Source organism: Spermophilus citellus (assembly GCF_964194105.1).
Source record: "Spermophilus citellus genome assembly, chromosome: 16".
Taxonomy (NCBI): Eukaryota; Metazoa; Chordata; class Mammalia; order Rodentia; family Sciuridae; genus Spermophilus; species Spermophilus citellus.
Window position 1 is genome coordinate 61,040,200 of NC_138196.1, and position 19,654 is coordinate 61,059,853.

Genomic DNA, 19,654 nt, shown 5'->3' on the forward strand with positions numbered 1-19,654 from the left:
GATGTTGTTATCACCATGTTTTCAAATGTGAAAATGGTCATTTTGAGTGAATATATATTGTGCTTCAAGTCGCAGTGTTGCTAACAGTAAACCATCTGGCTCAGAAGCTATGCTTCTTCCATCAACTAGTACTTACTATTGTTACGATGCTGAATACATTTAGTGTGTTATCTCGAGAAAAAAACATTTCTAACACTTTATGTGAAATTTATCCAAGTTTTCAGGCACTTCTTTAAATTTCTTCTTTGAAAATGGATTCATATGCATCACTGATTAATGTTAATACAAGTGAAAATTGCAGGTGCATCCATTTCTCTAAACATATCTATATAATCAACCATGAATTAATTAATTTACAGTGTTTAATCCCACACACACAAAAATAAGTATGCAATAATTTTGTTAAGGCACTATCTTATTGGGGGGTAGGTCTGTTGTGACATCTTTTTTTTTGGTTGTTGTTCTAATTAGTTATTCATGACAGTAGAATGTGCTTTGACACATCATACACAAATGGAGTATAACTTCTACTTCTTCTGATTGTACATGATGTAGAATCACACCAGTAGTATAGTCATATATGCACAGAGAGTAATAACGTCTGATTCATTCTACTATCCTTCCTACTCGAATATGACATCTTTCTTGAGGACAATGTGAAGATTAATATAGACTTCAGATCTGAGGCAAGTCTTGTATAGTGTGGTGGAGTTGTCACTAGATGGCGTCCCCACCTTGTGGGGTGAACATGACCTCAACTTCTCTCACCCAATGTTTTTGTTTGTTTAGGATTTTTTTTTTTTTTAGGAAGCAGAAATACCTATTTCTTTAATAATAACTACTACTTTGAAATTTAAATGGCTTATTTGTATAAGCACCTCTTAAATACTAAGCATTGATGGATAAAATACTAAATGAGTCAAATAAAATTATCTAAAATTGGGAGAGCTACTTAGTAATATAAAGAGGAAGAACAATGAACAATTCCTAATAGTGCAGACTTTGAACTGAACCATAGGGAATGGCAATATGAGGGATGGCTGTTTGTGTAGCTTGGTTGCAACTGTAGGGTATAGAAGAAGAACACAAAACAAAACATGTACTGGCTCCCTGATACTAAACCAAGGATGTTGGGTGCTAGTCAATAGGCAGTGAGGAACTATTCAAGAGTTAAGGAGCAACAAAATTAATTGGTTAATGCTATACCTCTTAAAGACTATTTTGCCAAAAACAAGAAGATTATTTAGAAAGTTTTTATATTATTCCAGCAAAAAGAATAAAAGGAGAGACAGAAGGGAATGATATGGGAAGTTAAAATCATCAATTAATGGAGGTTGATACAAAGCACATGTAAAGATGCTGGTGCCTAAGTCAAAACTAAAGAGGTTAAACAAGTGGGATCAAATTAGAAACATTAACAAAGAACAGGAATATAGGATGAAAAGTAAATGTTCATGAAAATATTAACAAATTTAATCTTAATGTATTCAAAGTTTGGGAAGTTTAGGTCTACCAAAAGCAGGAGGAGTTAGAACTGAATAGAAACTATTAAAAGCCATATAAATAGTGTTTCAAAGAATCAGATAAAATTTATGAAGAAGGAAATGTAGCATGGAAAGTAAAAACAGAAATGACTAGACCCTTAAAAGAAAAAGGATGTTTGGAAGAAATTCCAGAAGATGTCATAGATGATAAATTAAACACAATATTACTCAATCTTAAGAGAGGAAAAAATGTGGAGATCAATTAAGAGTATCAAATGCTGCAAAAACTTATTGTTAAGAGTATCAAATGCTGCAAAAAGAACCAGTGTTCCTGTTGAGAAAGACAAATGTGATAAGAATCATGAGGGTCAAAGTCAGATTCTAAATGGTTTAAAAAAAAGTGGGTTATGAGAAGTGAGCAGTGATTAAAATCTGTTATTCTATGAATGTTAATTATTAAAGAAAGATGAAAAGAGTACAATGCCTGAGGGCTAGGTAGGTCACTGTGCTTCTTTTTTAAAATAAGGAAAGCTTATTGGGGTTATTCTGCAGGACACAGTGCTGACATAAGAAGATCTTTCCTACATCTACCTTTCTTCGAACATTTCCAAGCAATATAAAGCTCAATATGAGAAAATTGAGCCTCCTTCCTACTTCTTTCTTGTTTCTTGATTCTTGATAAAAAATGAGTGGATATTCTCAAGTGTCTCTTTAATATTTCAGCCATTAAACACTTCCTGCCCTCTTAGTAGAAATTAATTTAGCTCATAATAGAGACATCACTTAATAAACTCCTTTAGTAGATGCCAAGAAAACGCTGTAAGTCAAAGTAGAAGCCACTGAAGTCAAATTTTTCAAGGTTTTTTTTTTAATCCTTTAGGGTGATTACAGAGGTCTTTTTCTTTTTTAACAGAGAGTTAAAACAAGTTAAAAGATTTTAAACAAGTTTTACATAGCAGAAAGTAGGTAAATGAGCTCAACCTACTGGAAAGCAAGATTTGTAAGAAACTCAGTGCCCACTTTTCAGTGAAGTATGACTGCAAAAGAAAAGAAAAAAAAAACATGAATGCATGAAAAATAACGAAAAAAGAAATACAATATAAAGGCAAAGGCCTGAATGGCCTACAGTCATCCAACTTCCTTAAAGTCAATAAATGTATGTTAATGGTCAGGACTGTTCTAAGTGGCCTAGGTAATGTTCCTTCATTTAAGCCTCAATTAAAATATATTTATTGAATATATAGTATATTCCCCATATATATATTGGGTAGAGTTAACAGGAGAAAAAAGTATTGCATTAGAAATTGATGAAAAAACAAAAACAAGTATAAGTTAAGAATACCATGAAAGAATAAAAATAGAATAAAATTTTTGAGCCACAACTAAATATATTAATTTATCAAAAGGAATGTGGGAAAGAAGAAAAACAAAACAAATAAAAACACAGCATATATAAACATTACAAAAACAAAAGTATCCCTCAACATTACAAAAACTACAATAAGTATAAAAGTGTTAAAATTCATCTAGAAAAAAACCAGATTCTTAAACTCCACGTTAATAAATATGAAGAGCAAACAATATGTTGTCAAATAAACAATTTTTTTAAACTAACATGCAAAAATTTTGAAAAGCATGAATAAAAAATGCATATATGACAAATGCATCTAAAAGAAATTCAGGATAAGAATTTTAATATCAGAAAAAATAAATTATAGGAAAAAAATGAGACAAACATTTGGATAACATGCTGGAGAAGAAATAAACAAATCAAAAGCTATAATAATTCTGCAAATATATGTATTTAACCATATTACTTCAAAATACAAAAAACTAAAGTAGTCAGAATTAAACTAAAAAAGATACATCAACAAAATACTTGAATGCACAAGTACAGAATATTTAAACAAAACAACTAAAATACTATACAAATATAGAAAAGAAGAACTCGTTGTTTTGTTTTTAGCACACTGGAACAAAAAATGATTATTTTGAAGTCTGAAAAAACATTTCAAGAAATACCTATAAATTGATGAAGTCTTTTTATCACTAAATATTTTAAATTTGAACCTTGTTTTTATGTGTGTGTGTGTACAATCATTGCTTGTGATAAGTGAAACTGAGAAAAACCTTAGAGAAGACATATTAGTTATTACTGGATCACTAACTTCCCTTTTTAAGATTAGGATGGATTAGTTTACTGAAATTCAGATTCTACTGCATGATCCTTTCTGGATTTTTTGTTTATTTGTTTTTTAACTTTATGAGTTAGAATATAAGGCTATCTTTTCAAAATAACATATTTTCACTGATATCACAATTTTACTTATGAATACATTTCTTTTATAAATGCATTTATAAGTTATTTTATGTTGACACAAAAGAAAGGACTAATCTATGAGTGAAAGAAACACAGCTTTATTGTGATTCACACTGTGTCCCTAAGGAATTTACAGTGAAAATTGATATAAACAATAGGGCTAAGGAAAAAACTGAAGCTCAGCTTTATATTTATATCATAAGGAAAATCTCTAAATGGGAAATTTTTCCTTAGTTGAATAAAATAAAAAGGACTTTTTTTTTTCCTTTTTGGTTACCAGGAATTGAATCCAGGCATACTTAACCACTGAGCAACATCCCCTCAGTCCCTTTTTTGTGTGTGTTTCTTTGTTTTATTATGAGACAGGGACTTACTAAGTTGCTTAGGGCCTCACTAAGTTGCTGAAGCTAGCTTTGAACATTCCATCTTCCTGCTTCAGCCTCCCAAACTGCTGGGATTGTAGGCATGTGCCACCATGCCCAGCTAGGATTTTTAAATCATGGAATAATTGTATGTAATATAGTTATGTTGTTAATTGAATCATTGAAGGCAAAGGATACAAACTGTCATCATATACACAAAGGATCTAATTCCATAGTTCATTTCAAAAGAGGAATAGAGATAGCTTATGAGGAAAATATCACCAATGTATAAAAAAGTTAAATTTTTTTAATTACTTGGGTTGGAAAAGAAAAAAAATTAAGAAGCATAATTCAGTACAAAAATACTGCTTTCTACTAATGGCTTAAATTCCTGAAATTGCCAAAAAAAAAGATTTTTAAAGGTCTCCTTAAAAAATAGAAAACTTCTGAAATGTACTTTAATGGGGTTTGGATAGAAACATCTAAAGATAGATATGTTCTTGTGGCATTTTTGGATAGAAATTTCTAGAGATAGATGGTTTTTACTATTTCTTTTTTCAGATTTATTTCAAAACCAGGCCTGTTATCACACAGATTGTTTACTCTGGAGTTTGTATTAAGCTTAGGTAAGGCAAAAGATAGGGTTGGTGTCAATTTGGCACAAATATTTCCTAATAATACTGCTATTATCCAAACTCATTTTCATAACTCAAAAGTTAGGACATTTTTCAAAATAATATGGTGCTTTTTGTTTGCTAGTCAAGAGATACAGATGGTACTTGTCTTCTGAGTATTTGTTACTCAAGCCTAAGTAGATATAATATTGTTTAGAAAGCAAAAGCCCTCTCAAAACAAAAGTATTCACTGATGAACTAACTAGCTACTTATAAAATAAATTCCCATTTAAACATTAAATATTCTATCCTACTTTATATTAATTACCATTATATCTTAATATGTCAACATCTTTGTAGGTTAATTTTTTTATTATCAGATATTCTAAACATGACAAATTTATAATTAAAAATTATGTGTTACCAATCTTATAATGATGTCATAGTAGTTTTATATCCATTACATATATATTCGATTTATCCCAAATGCAACTTAATAGGTTTTAATTGCATTTCAAAGATTCACAAATAAGGTTTAGAGAGGTTAAGTTACTTTCCCAAGTCCTACAACTATGAAATGAACAGGGCAAACTCTTTGATTTAAAAGTTCATAATATACAACCATAAGTCATCTTTAAATGTATCTGATGAATTCCAAATATTTATAAATTTTAACCATGATATTCTTATCTCTGCAAGCTAAACATATCTAGTACTTTCACTTGTTTTCCACATATGAAAAGACCAGAGTTTCCTCCTTTTCCTCCTTCCTTTCCTCTGGTTGTCAAATGTATTAAAACTGTCCTAAATCAAGACCTGCAAAGTAGGGGTCTTCCTCATGATGGCAGTCACAATCCTACTGTGACTATGCAGTCATACATTATAGGTTGCCACAAAACACTTGACTCAGATTACATGAACAGTCTGCCAAGTACTACAGCTAAACACTATGTCCTCCACTCCATGTTTGTTCAATTATTTCACTTAAATAAATGCCAAGAATTTTACCTTTCCCCCAGTTAAATATCATCATGTTAGGTTTAGTCCATAACCTAACCCCTGTTTGGGGTCAGAGAATTGGACAACATAACATTACACAGTCCCAACTGGGGAAGCCTTAGAAAACTGCAAAAATGCCCTAGAGGTATTCTTCTTATTTTATTACAACTAAAAAAAATAATAATTCCTATTTCATTCAGCCACAAATCACTTTAGCAGTCATCAATGACTGTTGATCATCGGGTAATCCTTGTTCATACATGTAGTATCAAAACTCACCAAATGTTTTATTGAAAACACCTCATATAGCAGCATACTTGGTAATAAAATCATGACATAATATTAACATGGCATGGCTTTTTCTTTATGACCTTAATGGTGGTTCCTACTAATCACAACTTTACTTGCTCACAGATGATATTTATTCTAGAATTGTGTGCATTTGGTGTTAAGCTCTTCTAATTCTAGTTTAATAGAATCTAGCTATGAATTATGCTTTAATATATTCTGTTTGAATTTCTTAACAGCTTTGCAATGCTTTATCACCCAACTGAGAGTCTACATTTCTTCAATAATCTAATTTACAAAATATCTCCATGTCCTGGAAATTTATTTTTCTTCAGAGAATATAGAGACAAACAGTTATTTTTTCTTTTGTCCTCTCCAAATGGTATTCTATCCCTTTGTTATTCTTGTAGAACTGAATTATCGCTTTTTTTGTTGTTTGTATTTTCAATTTCAAAGTGGAAAAAAATAAATGTATGTCCTCAATGCATTAAGAGAATAATCTTTTGTTCTTGATATTCTGTTTATCCTGTTTAGTATCAAAGGATATTTGTTTATTTCAACAATGTGATTTATTGCTACTAATGAAGCTCATATAATACTAAAATGAGATAAAATTGTGCTCTTCCTTCTGCCTAAAATGTGTTTCCTGCAGATTTAACATACCTTGACCCTTAGCATCCTTCCACCAGGCCATTTCTGGCTGTCTTTTTACAATTAGCTCTCTGCACCCCTGCCCCTGCATCACTTCCTATCTCATTATCCTTCATATCACTATATGAAACCATTTTTAAAATTTTTCTGTTCACATTTTATTGCCTTCCCACTCCCATCCACTACATGCAAAGCAGTGAAACTGGCTTTCTTGATTATCTCTAGACATCCTGGAGAAAACTAAGGTAACAATCTATCTTAACTACAATCAATAATATGGGTTTTTATTAAATGGGGAAGTTAATTTGGTCTGATTGTGATCATATTTAACCAAAGATTCAGTAAAGGGAACATCAAGTTGGCTGCCTAGAACAGTTCCCTCTTCACTCACAGGAACTGGGAAGAATCCTTGAGGCAAATTCAACATATTTTCCCAGACTCTACTTTCAACTCATGTCATGATTTCACAATCTTCTGAACACTGTGACTTGCTCATTTATCTCCTCCTTCAGAATTTTAGAATTTTTTTATTAATTTTATTATGAATTGTGGTAAATACATGTCAATCTATTCTGTGTTGCTACAAGAGAGTAACACAGACTGGGTAATTTCAAATGAACTAAAATGTATTGGCTCACAGTCCAAGGTCAAAGTGCTAGTATCTGTTAAGGGCCTTCTGGCTACAGCAACCCATGGCACAGGCCAGATGGGCAGACACACAAAACAGGTCTGAAATCACCCTTTCTAATGGCAGTAATATGACCTATGAGGGTGGAGTCCCCAAGGCCTGACCACCTCTTAAAATTTCCACCTCTGTAACACTATTACATGACAACTAAATTCAGCATGAGTTTTAGAAGGGACAACATTCAAACTAAAGTAATACATAAAATTATCATTTTTACTACTTTTAAGTGTACAGCTCAGCAGTGTCAATTATATTCACAATATTGATTGCAACCAGTCTCCCAAGATTTTTCCTCTTGCAAAACTGAAACTATATACCCAATATATATATATTTCCCCATTTCTCTCTTCCTCCAGCCCCTACAACCACCCTTATACTTTTTGTTTCTATGAACTTAACTATTCTAGATTCACAAAAGTAGAATCATACAATATTTGTCCTTTTTGACACACATGATGTCCTCAAAGTCTTTTTATGACTGAGCATGCTGTCTTCAAAGTTTATCCATGTTGTAGTATGTGTCTGAATTTTCTTTAATATTCCATTGTATGTACATATTACGATTTGTTTCTCCATTCATCATCCACAGACCCCTGGGTTGCTTCCACACTTTAGCTATTGTGAATAATACTGCTATAAACATGTACATAAAACACCTTTTCAAAACCATGTTCTCAATCCTTTTTAACATATAAAACTGCTTGTATAATAATTTGTTCTTTGTTAGTTTTTGAGGAATTCCTATATTCTTTTTCATAGTATAAAGATACATGGAATATGAGGGGGATACTTATCACACAACCAATAAGAACTTTATAATACATGAAAATACCAATTTATCTACAGTCTTGTCAAAGTTAGTTAAACTATGGTTTGGGCATAGGAGAAAGTTATTTTTTCCCTCACAGCCCCTCACCTTAAAAAGCACTTCTTTATGAGTAAGGAATAAAGGTTTAGGGCAGTCCCTTCCTATTTGCAAATTTCAAGATTGAGTATATTGTGAGATTTAATATAAGTAAAAGAAAAGGGAAAACGTGAAAAAGTTTCTTTTTGTTTTGTCTCAGAAATTGATCATGTTATTTTTTTTCTCTGCAAAACTTTTAAATTTTATGTAGTTTCATGTATCTTTCCCTTTTGACTAATTACACGGATGGCAACCATCTTAATGTGTGTGAGGTTCAGTAGATGTATTATAAGATTCAAAATCACCTGTAATTTAAACTATTACAATAATTTTTCCTATGATTCATCCATTTGCCTTTTTTTCTTCTTTTTCTTTCTTTCTTTTTTTTTTCCTTTTTTTTTTTTTTTTTTTTTTTTGGTACTGAGGATTGAACTTTGGGGTGCTTTACCACTGAGCCACATCCTCAGGTCTATTTTCATTTTGAGACAAGGTCTCACAAAATTGCTTAGGTCCTCCAAAAATTGCTGAGCCTGGTCTCAAACTGGCAATCCTACTGCCTCAGCCTCCTGGGTCACTGGGATTACAAGCATGCACCACTGCACCCAGCTCCATTTGCTATTCTCTACTGCTTGGAACCGTTACCATTTTCTTTCTTCCTTAAATAATGCTCAAAATAATCCCGGTTCTCTCAGTCTTCATACTTTCTACTTACACCAAACCGCCTTTCCAGAGCATGCTTTCAAAATTTGAATAGTACTATCCCTAGAAATGACCCCAGTATATAATCACAATTATCTCTTAAACTATGAAGTGTACTGACAGCTATTATACAAGAGAAAGCATTCGGGAAAATGTTTTAAGCCCTTAAATCTTTCATTAAGAAACTATATAAACTATTTAAATCCATTAATTTTCCAGAGACCTGGTTGTCTCTAAGACAACTGAACTGCATTGAATAACAGCAAAAGTTTAGGATTTCATAAAATATTTAAATATATAAGAAAATCTGATATGTGAAATTAAGAACATAGCATCAAGAGGCCATGGAATATCATAAAAAGGATCAAGAGGGAAAAAACTCCAACCAGTAAAGAAAAACAATATGAATTATCTGCAATTATAATCAAGAGAGAAACCAGCCTAGCTAGAAAATGAGAAAATAAAAATCTGGGGGAAAAAAGTGAATAAAAATTTAGAGATAGTAATCTATTTTTTAACCACAAAGTATGGTTAATAGTTACATTAATAAATTAGTGAAATGAAACTTGGAAGTGTTTTAACACCATACTGAGGTCAAAATGCAGAAATTTTAAATTGTGATAGCACTAACTTTGGCTGCTTACTTTATGCCTGACCTGCTCTGGTGCAGCCATGTTCATAGATCCCTACCAATGGATTCTTATTGGTTGTGTGATAAGTATCCCCTTCATATTCCAGGGAATTTGTAAGTATCTATAGTGTTTAGTAAATGTTTCACCAAATTTATGAGCTCTCAAGACTTCCAAGTTGCCTGTTTCTTCACAACATACCCTACCTGTAGTCAAATTTGTTGATTTTTCTGAGGTCTGGGTGAGGGTAGAAAGAAAAATCCAGAAGCAGATGTGGATGAAGAAAGGGAGGGAATACAAGAGAAAGGAACAGAAGGGAAGGAAAGAGGAGGGAAAGAGAAGGGAGAGGAGGGGAAAAGGTTAAAGGAAGGAAGGAAGGGAGCAAGGAAAAATGCAGGCAGGCTGGCTGGCTTGCTTTACAAATTGTTAACACTTGGCAAGAACAAAGGAGATTCATACTATTTATAGTCTCCATGTCTGCTACAAAACTGTAGATTTAAAATAACAATTAAAATGTATGAGTCCATAAATATGAGGGTTTTCTGGAATAGGTCTTTATATATAAATATGATACAAATACACTATCAGTAGAAATTAGAGTATTTTCTAGAAATGTTGATTTTTTTCCTCCTCTGTCAAACAATAATCCCACAAAATTTCCCAGCATAGCTACTTTGAAACTGATTGAATACATCTGTATGCAGTCCTTGTTATATAGAGAGCATGGGCCTTCTGTGAAACTGAGGCAGCACAGAGGCCCCCTTCAAACCTTAATTCTTGCAATCATGCTAGAAACATTTGAGACATATCACTCAGAGTAAAAGGCATGAGTTTATTAGAGGGATAGGAAAGGAAAAAAGGAACAATCAAGGGAGAGAGTGAATCCTCTCAGAGAGGACAATATAGCACTCCTCTCCTACTCTCTAGGGTTTTGTTTTGTTTTGTTTTGTTTTGTTTTGTTTTGTTTTTTTGCTGTTGTTGTTGTTTGTTCCTTTGTTTGTTTGTTGGGTGGGAGGTGTTTCTATGGAAGTTTTGAAAGAGTCTCACCAAGGTACACCTCTTGACTTGTAGCAGCAGGATGACATCAGACTTTCAAGTCCACACTGTCCATGACATCTCCAGGTCACTATGGCACATGCTCCAGTTCTTATTGGAATCTGTTCTTACAGATTTCTGGTTAGGGTGAATTATCCTTATCTTCCTGTATTCTTCTTGTCTGAAAAAGGGTCACAAAATTTCCCCCCTTCAGGGTAACTTGTGTTTTCTTGTTGGCATTTCAGGCCTGCACATCTCCTGAGATAACAGGTAGTTTGCTGAGGAACATAACATATCCTGTCAACTTAACCCAGGCAGGGCTGCAGGTATTTTGTTTTTTTTATTTTTTAAAAAGAGAAAGCATGTTAGAGAAAGTAGTGGGCCCATTTTATAGAATTATTCCTTTAACCTCACATTCCCATCACTAAATCTGTTCCCTGTCAGGACAGAGAAAATGTTAAAATATCCCCTGCTTGTCATCAACTTGCTTTTTTGTGATTAAATCTCCCCCTCAATCTAATTACAATCACTGCTTCTATCATCTCATAAGAAATGAGCCATATGTTATACTGCGGTTGCAAAAAGTCTCCATGCCCATAATTAGATTGTCATATTTACTTGAAATCAGCATATAATTATAACTTTATGAATTAGAACACCCAGGCAAAATTATCCTAAGAATGTAGGTTATAATATAATTGAATCATTTAACAAATAATCTGTTAACTATTTAACAAGTTTATTCTTTAATGTCAGCATAATTTGAGTACAGTTTTGAACTTCAGGTTAACTTGTGATGAGCAATTTAAGATTGGCATACTTCAAATAGTAAGGCTTTTGAATATATTTCCAAAAGGAGATAACATTTAAAAACAAACTGACAGGAAGCATTTTGTTTTAAAGTAATTCTCACAATAATATATTAAGGTTCTTACAAACTTCTTTTTTCAGAGTCATCACAGATTTTGCTGCGTAACTTTTTTTTTTTTTTTTGGTACCAGGATTGAACCCAGCACTTAACCACTGAGCCACATCTCCAGCCCTTTTTTATTTTTTGAGACAGAGTCTCCCTAAGTTGCTTAGGACCTCACTAAATTGCTGAGAGTGGCTCTCAACATGCAATACTCATGCCTCAGCAGCATCCAGGGCCACTGGGATTACGGATGTGCACCACTGTGCCCAGCTGTAATTTGATAATTTGAGGTGAAACAGAATTATATAGAGCTGCTTACTTCTAATTATTCAGATATTTTTCTGTACAAATACATTTTTCATTTTAGTTATCAATGATATTACAGGATTTTGTTGCAAGTAAATCACCAGTTATCTTTTGCCTTGTTGGAAATATTATTTTTAAAGTTTGTTATGATAAATTTATAAAAAAGTAAACACAGCTATTACATCCGAGAGAAGCAATATGATTTTATTTATACAGCAAATTATAATAATAATTCCTTTTTTTAAAGAGAAAGAGAAGAGAGAGAGAGAATTTTTAATATTTATTTTTCAGTTTTCAGTGGACACAACATCTTTATTTTATTTTATGTGGTGCTGAGGATCGAACCCAGCACTGTGCATGCCAGGCAAGCACGTTACCGCTTGAGCCACATCCCCAGCCCCGATATAATAATAATTCTTAATACCATATAAATTTCTGCCAAGGTTAAACAGTATCAGCTTTTATTACACTGTGTAGTAAATGTGAAAATCAATATTTGAAATATTAAATATAAATATTTGAAATCTGTCCATTACCATACTGATTTCCTTCTCTTAAACCACTAATGAACTTACTTCATTGATAAAAATTTTGTGATGTTTCACCTTAAAAAGTAATTGTACTAAATTTTTATAATTTCATTATCTGATTTTTAAGTAAGTCAATCATATTAAAATTTGAATTCCACAGCATAATTGGGGTAAAAGTTTAAGGATATCAAGATGGTGGAGGCAGGTTACAAAAAAAAAAAAAAAAAAAAAAAACAATGCCAGCTGAAATACAAGACAGAGAGTTGAGTCACCACAGCCCTGTTTGGGATGAATGATATTACCATGAGCACTCCTATCACTGCCACTGGGTTTATTGCCATGGCACCCCCATCATAGGTTTTGTATTCTAATCAGGCAAAAACCAAGTAACTAATGGAAAATCTATTCTAATTAGGTGAAAATAAAGTAACCAGTGGGAACAAATGGTCAAGGTATTTAATTAGGTCTGTGAAAAGAGGACAGAGGCACAGCTCAGGGTACAAAAGACAAAACTCACTCAGACATGGGGCTTTGCTCAGCTCACTCCACTCTACAGTGTTACTTTTGTTTTCAGTAAATCTATTACTCTGTATGTCTTGTTCAATTCTTTGTGATGCCAACCGGGACCCCCCAACTGGATACTCCACTGTTATCATTATGAATACTATTTCATGACATTGTCAAATGCACTCAGAAATGACAATCTGAAGTGGATCTTCTTGCTAGTACTATGTAGGACTTCCTTCTCTATGATTATTCTGGTTCTGCATTCTTACTAATGAGTAGTGATACTGAAACATCAGACATTAAAACCCCAAGAGAATTACAGTGACTTTTTATTCTCTACTCACAACATTATAAACTTATAGATATTGACGAACTGCCTTGGCTAACCAAATCTCTTTGTTATGATTTGGGACCTATGAAAAGGATTATTTCATAAACTGGAGTAGATCTAAACCTTCAAACTTCTGGGAGGCAGACATGAAATGATTTCTCACAATCAGAATTAACTCCAAAGAGGTGTTCCGGCAGAGTCCTCTCATAGTCTTTCCTACTGCGGATATGCAAAAAACCATAACATCTTTTCCATATTAAAATGAGATCATAGTCAGGTCCTTTGATAATTTTAATTGAGATTTCTCACAGAAAATTAAATATTGTATTTTCTATTTGTATCAATCTTTGGAGAAATGTGCAAAGTTATTGGTATGATTGTCACTTAAAGAGAGTATTAAGGAGTCACAAGTTATATTATCACCATTATCCCAAGGGAAGGCTTAAATCTGATATATACTCAAGTATCTGCAGTCTTTAAAGGGAAATTTAATTCAAGTACTTATAAGATAACAGTTATAGGTTAGTTATACCAGCATGTTTTAGAGAAAGTGTAATTACTAAAAAGATACTTAAATTAGCAGACCTATAATTTAAATGAAACCACATGTAACAGCCTGAGTTATGGTAAAAAAATCAAATTAAATGCATAAATTATAAATAAAAAGGTTTTAATTAAATACATTCTGACATAACAGTTGTTCCTTGTCAGGTCAATAAGAGTTACTTGAGCAATATTTCTCCTAGCAATACTCAGCATGTCAGCAATACTCAGCCAAGAGTGAGCATTTCTTTCCTTTTGTTTTTTAAATTCCAGCTGTTGATTAAGAACATAAGCATCTGCAAACTGGGTCAAACTAGAAATGAATCTTGCCCTCTCTCAACTCTCCTTCTCTTATTCCTAATAATATTTAAGACAGCAGGCCAAAAATTATTCCTATCTACTTTAGTCTAAATATGAACTTATAATTGATTTTAAATATCTAAGTTCATTCTGAACTTGAAATTGCCAAACTATTTTCCAAAATGAGTATGTCATTTTTGCATTCCCACCAGCAATGAATGAGAGTTCTGTTTTTCTACATCCTCACTTGCATCTGTTGTCAATGTTTTGAATTTTGATTCTAACAGGTATATAGTAGCATCTCATTGTTGTCTTAATTTTTAGTTAGTTAACATCATATGGTAAGATTTTTTTTAATGATCATACACTTAGATCTCCTGAGTTCTACAGATGATTCCCACTACTAATATCTTATGTTTAATTAAAGAATAGATGTGGTAGCGCATGACTATAATCTCAGCTACTCAGGAGGCAGTATGAAGCAGTAGGATTGCAAGTTAGAGGTTAGCCCTGTCAATATACAGAGATTTGTCTTTAAAAAAAAAGTATTGGGGAGGTAGTTCAGTGGTAAGTGCACTTCCCTGACATGCACAAGGCCCTGGGTACAATCCTTAGTCCTGAAACAAACAAACTCAAAAAAAAATTTTTTTAAAGAAACTATTTTGTTATCTAATGACATGGAGGAGGGTAAAAAATTGGAAATTTGCATCCTCTTTCTACAGGGTTGTAAAGAACCCCTCCCTTGTAAACTTATTCTTCATTCTTAACTATTATAAACTTCTATAGCATATTAATTGCTTATTTTTAAAAATTGTGCTTCAAATTATGAGTAATTACTTAAATATATATCATGGCTATATGTTTCTAAGATACCTGCATGAAAAAAATTGTACATAATTCTAAAAATTAAAATTAAAACCACTTTCACTGCCCCAGTCATTAAGCCTGTTGCGAATAACATAGATTGTGTGGTGTCTTTAACCAAAGACTATCAGGCTATAATTGCTAGATTTTTCTTTTTTCCTATATTCATATCATGCCACTAGCAGAACCTGAACACTGGCTCATTCTTCCACTTCCCTGTCTAGATTAGCAACAGAGGCATCCTGCAAGAAGAAAAGGGTCCAAAGTCCTTTTCTTTATCTCTCAAGATTATATTTACATCTTTTATTCCAGCCTCACAAATCAAACTGCTAAGTTCCATCTGATCTTCTACCACCTGTACTGTGCAATGTGCAATTAACACTATTATTAAATGTTTACCCCATATACATCTCTAAGTTTTATCTTTGATTTCTTTGACCAGTTTTTCTGTTTATATAACAGTACTGAATGTTTCTTGTTTTGTTTTATAGTGCATTTTAATTAAATTTATAAGGCTATCTTTAATTATATCATAATTTGAATTTATTTATTTTAATTAACCCAATGATTGAGTGTCTCTTTTGCTATTTCTTGCAAATGATCTCCCAGATCCTGCTTGAGAGGATATGATTCTCAAACCTATATCTCCAATCCTGACCTCACTTTCAGTATACAGGCCCATGGTTTCAATTATTTTCAACATATAGTCAATGTTAAATTTGTTAGCATCAATACCCACATCTCCTGCTAGATTTTAAATTTAGTGTAGCCCAAAATAAAATCATCTCTCTCTCTCCCCCACCCCCTCTCTCTCTCACACACACACACATACACACTTGCTCTTGAAACATCATTACATCATTAGAGGCTGCCAGGTAAGCTCAAGGGTCAATTTACTTACTCCTTCTCTTTCTCCCCTTCTGTATTCTAATTCAAATATTAAAGTACCTGCTACATGCCACGTATTACTTTACGTGTGGGAAAACATACCAAGGATTAAAACTGAATAAGAGAATATATTTCTTTTGCAAAGTTTAAATTCTAGGAGGAAAGGTAGAAAACCAGTATAAAAACCTGGTGAATATATACATTGTCAGTGAAGGATAAAGTACAATAGAAAAAATAAAGAAGCAAAGGGTATTGTAGACTAATGTAAGGAAAGGTATTTTATTAGAGGATCAGAGAAAGCTACCCTAAAGGTATAAGAAATGAGATATAAGCAGAGTGTGCCACAGTTATTGTAGGTAGTGTAGATTAAAAATTGAAATTTTCTTTTTCTTCTCTGTAAATGTGTATCTAATTAAATGACAAATTAATAAAATGATCTACTAAAATTTTAGCTCTGATTTATATTCCTGGTGGACTACCACAGAAGAATAAGAGGATTTTTGGTTTGTTGTACCTTCTTAATAGGTAATTAAAACTTTAGTCTCCAAAGGTTGTAGTTTCTTAAAGGTTAGCAGCAATGTGATATTAGAAACCATATCAATGAACTCTTCGTATTCTTTTAAATTAAAATCCATTTATCTGTTTTGCACTGAGAACAGATTTTTTTTATCTATGCATGACTTTTTAACATAATGTTTTAACTATTTGGAAACTATTAGTTTAATGTATTACTCTAATCTTCCAAACAATTGACACATTTTACTGTACAATTTCAAAAGATCAATCCATGAATGTCACTATAGAGCTTACCAAAACATCTCTTAAGTACTGAGAAGCTATTAAACTTATACTGTGAAAACAATTTAACCAAAATTCTAATTTGGCTTGAAAAGCTAAAAATCTAATATTAACAGCAAATACAGCCAGTTTTTGTTCCCTTTAAAATGGTAGGCTTAGTTTCTTCACATTCAAGAAATTTTCTGCCAACTACCTAGGCATAATAAACACAGTGTTCCAGTTTTTCAAATGAAAATGTTGTTTCATTAAAAAACAAACAAAAGTAGTTCACCTTGTAACAATCACAATTCACATTTTTACATAAGGATCAAACTTAATAAAACTTGTTATTACTTAATCATGTTAGAAATAATGAGGTATCTCAAGAAATTAAATACATGGGTTGGCAAGGCAAAATTGTGCTTTTGCCAAAGGGTATTCTCCCAAACGGAATCTGGTGAGCAAGCACAACTGGGAAGGCAATTTGCCAATATTTATCCTTAACAAGATAGAGCCCCTTGCTCCTGATAGGAAGAACTCAGAGGTAAAATCTATGCAATGAGCTAATTTTAAATTGGGGATGGGCATGGACAGCTACAGTTGTGATTGGATACTTGTCAGAAAATTAAAAATGGCACCACTTTGGTCATATGATTCCCTAAATTTAAAATGACTCCATTCCAATTACATGATTACCTAGTTTTAAGATGGCTCCATTTTGACCACATAATTCACTAGCATAAGATGGCTCCATTATACTCATGAAACTTAAATTACAGTAATCATGCCTATGTTGCATTACAGGATTAACTTTGATAGAAAATATAAATCTTACACAATAATAAAGGACATTCTGAGAGAAAAGTAACATGATTTTACTATAAGATATTCACTGCTTCTTCAAGGATCAAGGGCATTCTTAAATGAAAGTGGCATTGTTTTACCTGAAGATAGGCCAGTAAAGAATAACTACCAGCATAGTCTGAGGCCACTGCCTTTATTTGTGATAAGCACTAGAACTTTTACCCACCATTGTTTTTCAATGTCAGGATAAATATCAAAGCAATAAAAGGCAAATAATATCATACTGTAACTATGATAGTGCTTTTGATCCTGTGGATTCCATGAAAGGATTATGCTAGAGTAGTGTTTCTAAAGCATAGTTTTTGTGATGTCACCCTTACTCAGACGATCCCACTTTCCCATTACTGTCCACAGGGAATTTTAAAAATCAAACTTTCCAATCCAGATTTTAAACTTCACAACCCTACATTTATTTATTTCTTCATTTAATATGCTCTTGTGTGCAAACTGGTTCTAGATGAATGAAGCTAATACTATTTTCTTTTGTTAACCTTGGGAATTTTCAATTTCTTTCAAATCAATTTTCTTTTTCTTTTGCTTGAAGTGTTCCACCTTCCCACTTTCTTTATATACAAATATTGCCTTGTTTTCAAGGTACAACTCAAATGAAGCATGCCTTACATAACAGTAGGTACTCAATAAATGCTTTTTGGAGAAACAAGTAGAGTCATTCGTTTATATGTTTCATCACAGCTAAAATATGAAATTGTTGGCTCAAGTTAGAGTTAATGTCTTTTTTCACTAATAAATTGTTTTTCATTTTGAATTTTAGTATAGTACAAGGCAATTCAATTCATGACCCCAACTCATGATCTCATTAGCCAATCTGCTCCTCTTAAGATTCTTAGACTTTCATAAAGATCTGTCAAAGAAAAGTATAAGGATACTAAAACACTTTGAAATTCATAGAAAAAATTATTATTTAAAGTTTTGTTTCAAGGTTTATTGAGACAATAATGCCATTTATTTAGTTTGCCTTTAACACCCAGTAAGCAAACTCAGAATAAGAACTTCCCATAAACTTGGCAAACTCATTATTTTTTCTTCTAGTTTCAAAATTAAATATTTTATGGATTATAATAAAGTAGAACAGTATGATTATAAAATTCATATTTCTAAATTGTTTTGTGTGGTTGATGATTGAAGATAAAAGAAAGTTATATATGCTATCTAAAAACTGTATTATAGACTACTTAGAGCTTGTTCTTTGAGGGAAATTCAGAGAGCTAGTTTCTTTTACAGAAGACCTTGATACAAATTTAGAATGTCAAAACAAAATGAAGTTTCAGCTCTCTTTTTTTTATCCATCTGTATAAAATTGTCACAAAATCTCACATATTTTGTCTGTAGTGGCTAAATGTGTGACAGAATACCATGCAAGTCTTAATCTGGCAGCAGAGAAGAACTGATGCCTATTTATCTCTAGATCATAGAGAAGTGTGCATCTCTATTTTCTTTCTAGGTCAAATGGTATCTATAATCAACATATTAATTAAAGAACTTATGAATAAAAGCAAAAGCCTTCTTTTTTATACCAAAGCAGTAACTGCAGGGTTCACTAATTTTTTTTTTTGTGTGTGTGTGTGTGTGTGTAAGCAAGTCAGGTAATAAGTTCTTGTTGTGCTAAGTACAACAGTCAAGAAAATAGTTCTGCTCTGGAACAAAAATTCATACATGTCCCCTGTAGTCTGGATGACTTTACAAACTGTACCAAGTAGTGCTTGTTCCATAATAAGCCATCACACTAATAGTACTATTACTCAAAAAAAAAAAAAAAAAAAACCTTCAGTAGCAGAATCCCAGACATTCTGAAGGGGTCTGATAAAGGATGCCATTTATTTAAATGCCAGGTAAGCTCAAGGGTCAAGTGGGAATGGCAGAATTATTACCACCACAGCTAGAACAGATTCAGCTGTCTGGAACACTTCTGCCCAGGTATTGGGGAGGATGGAGAGTGATCACTTCTCTTCCCTGCTCATTACTCTTTTCTACTACTCTTTTCTACCTACTCCACACCAATTGTTTCTAATTACTCGCACAGCCTCTTTCCTATAATACAAGGATCCTTCCAATAAAATTTTGTTTGGCATAAGTTCCCATGTATGTAGCTTCTTAGATCTAGAGGTTTCACTTCCTTTGTCTGACCACCTCATTTAGT

General features: G+C 32.6%; 1 protein-coding gene across 2 annotated transcripts in view; it reads left to right on the forward strand.

Annotated features, from left to right (window-relative positions):
* Window positions 1-19,654, forward strand: part of GLRA3 (glycine receptor alpha 3) — a gene marked incomplete at both ends in the record, with an annotated part of 168,968 nt that overhangs the window by 114,661 nt on the left and 34,653 nt on the right. The window lies entirely within an intron of this gene.